The sequence below is a fragment of the Branchiostoma belcheri genome, unplaced genomic scaffold, assembly GCF_001625305.1.
Source record: "Branchiostoma belcheri isolate BF01 breed outbred unplaced genomic scaffold, Haploidv18h27 scaffold78, whole genome shotgun sequence".
NCBI classification, from domain to species: Eukaryota; Metazoa; Chordata; class Leptocardii; order Amphioxiformes; family Branchiostomatidae; genus Branchiostoma; species Branchiostoma belcheri.
Window position 1 is genome coordinate 694,826 of NW_017804442.1, and position 2,823 is coordinate 697,648.

General features: G+C 44.1%; 1 protein-coding gene across 3 annotated transcripts in view; it reads right to left on the reverse strand.

The window, feature by feature from the left end:
* LOC109485752 (calcium-binding protein 39-like) overlaps window positions 1-2,823 on the reverse strand; it is a 15,777-nt gene that overhangs the window by 11,298 nt on the left and 1,656 nt on the right. Inside the window, exon 1 of one of the 3 annotated variants that reach the window (XM_019789431.1) lies at window positions 2,270-2,360. The exons of the other annotated variants lie outside the window; for them this stretch is intronic. The gene's annotated coding sequence lies outside the window, so the exon portion shown is untranslated. Of the gene's footprint in view, window positions 1-2,269; window positions 2,361-2,823 lie in introns of those variants that run through there. 3 annotated transcript variants of the gene reach the window in all.

Consider the following 2,823-nt stretch of genomic DNA (forward strand, 5'->3'; position numbering starts at 1 on the left):
ATCAAGGGTTCTCCAGGTTGGCGAGTTCGTTCCTGGAGCGACTGGCGGAACGTGTAAATGTAGTGTTCCTTGGAAAAGGCAGTGGCCAGGCGCTGAGTCAGTGTTGAATAGGTAGCACGGGCCTGCCTCGGCAAACCAAGGTAGAAACGCAGGGCATGGTTGTCAAGGAAAGTTGGGAGGGCCATGGCACGTTCCTCAGGGGTGTACTTCTGAGAAGTGGCATAAAGGTCAAATTTGTTGAGCCACAAAGTGAAGTCATCATCAGTGCCGTTAAAATGTGGGTGGCAGTCTTGTCTTGAGGCGGAGGTCTGACGAGGGTTGCTGGTTGGTGGTGTCCTGAGTCATGGCAGGGGGTGGAGCCTGGTGGTAAGAAGCCCCGGCCGGGCTGGTCCCATGAGTGTTGGATTCAGCAACAGACGTGGCTGTGGGCACGGTACCCCTACCAGGAAAAGATCCTGTAGCGTAAGCAGACTGAGCATACTGATTGTACAGTGGTGTGGGACCCACCTGTGGTGTTGTACGTGGGAGGGCGCCTGGGAGGGTGGTTGCAGTTCGGACACCGGATGCGCCACGGGATTGAATGGGGGAAATTTCTGAAGGTGACAACAGTGGTCGCAGCCGTGGAAAGGTAATTTCCTCATCGTCTTCTAGCGTAAACGGATGGAGGTTAGCCATACCTGGAGTCTTGGTAGAGCAGGGTAGACACGAGTCAACCAGGTGGGGGAGGGGGGCGCTCGAACGTCGGTCGGCAATGTGCTCCAAATGCGATCCACAAGACAGAGCTGGCGGGAGTTCGAAGCCAGACACCGCTGCCACCAATATAAGTGTCCGGTTGGTGAAGATATTGGAACTTATAAGTAATCACTCCAGGAATGAAGATGCGAGAAGTGCTGGGATATGAAATGTATTCTTGTCAGAACATGTGCAGTCCGTGACCTCTGACCGGACTGGTCCAATAGTTTGTGGGGGTGTATATTGTATCCTTACACTAGTATACATGTAAAGATTTCTTACCACTTGAACTGGAAAAACAGCACTCACTGATGAGTCAGTTCAAAAGTTGAGAATTTGAGATATCTCTAGATCTTTAGGAACATTTCTGGGACAGTAAGTAAATGTAGGAGTTAATTTTGAGTCCTGGTGTCCAGGCCGGCTTGATCCGGACCAGCTAACAGTTTGGTGTGAGGATCTATTGACCCCAATGTGACAACCTCAGGTCATTGCATGGGGACTGGGCAGCAAATATTTCATTTTCATCTGATGGAGATCTCTATGTTCTTAGAGTTAGCAAGCACATTATAGACAGTTCAAATAAGGATGACGCTATCTTTAATTATAGAAACCTTGCCTTTGAGAAATTGCCTTATACATAATACATATTCAAATTCACAAGTGTTTACCCTGAAAGACTTTTAAGTGTGAACATAACAGAGTGCAAAGAAAGCTGTCAGTTAAACTAAAGGCCTCAATATCTCTATTAAAAATCAATTATCCAGTAATGAAGCATGTGTGAAAAACTGATGAATAAAACAATTTTGTATGAGCAATTTCAAAAACAATGCTCTAAATGACGTACCTGATAATCTATGATGGTAGTTGGGGAAGTCTTAATTCTTAATCCTGTTAATCTTAAGTATACATAGATTTGAAGACCTAGAGTATGGGAGGGGGGCAAGAACTTGATATCACTTTATAGATGCTACAGAATCAAGCTATTGCCTGACGAATTTTACCCAGGCACGTAAATATGTAGTCCAACCTGATACCATCACCAGATCACCGATAATGTCGTCATGCGGCCTTACGTAAGGGTTCGCACACACAGGGCAGGCATGAATTTTACATGCTGTTTCCTCATCATCACCATCATGCATAATTTTTTGGCAAGGAAGCAAAAATATGTTGTGATCGCAAGAACGATAACAGGAAATATCGGAACTAAAAACAGGTCATAAATTAAGCGTCGAGAATAAGTGTTTTAGAGGTCTAAGAAGAGTATTATTAAGTTGTTGTGTATTTTGTGAGATAATCGCAGTTATAAAACCTCCAACACGAGTTGGATTTTGTATTATTTACAGTCGCAGTTCAAGCATGCCCCTCCCCAACTCAGTTTTCCGCCCATTTTTGGGACGCGAATTTCTCCACTTCTGCGGCAATTTTCGCCAAATCAAACCCGCCTTCTGTAAAAACGAAACTCCTAAATACATAAAATATTACTGACAAGTCTACAGAGGGTAAAAACGTCGAGAAAACGGAGTTTCAAACTGACCTTCGGCGCTGATCTCTCCTGTGGAACACCCAACCTGCAAATACTGCCGTGACGTCACCGGCACGCACTGCGCAGACGCGGAACTACCCGGTCCTGCTGAGGGCAAAGGTCACCAGCTGGGGTGTGGCGCGAAACGTGAGCATGAGCAATATCTGTTTATAACTTTGTATATTAATATACACGCGCTATAATACCTTTTCTTGTGGTACGTACAAATTCTATAGGTAGAAAATATTGCTAGAAATAGCATGTACGCTTCCTAGTAGCACAAAAACGTGAGTTTTTCTTTCAATTCATGTTTCGAAGTTATAACTTACACACAGCTAGGCTAGGGCATAGGTCTGACCTGTAAATTACTAGTATATCGTATTTTGGTTTAATATTTAAAATCAGCACCGGAAAAACAACAGACTAAGAAATCACCTTCTCTAACATAAGCTGTGCCCTTGTTCTAAAAATTAACTGCTTTGCACACTGGCTGTTTTTGCCTTTTTATCGAAACTTTGAACTGTGCATGCAAGGTAAGTAAAATATACTCATAATTGTTTTAGACG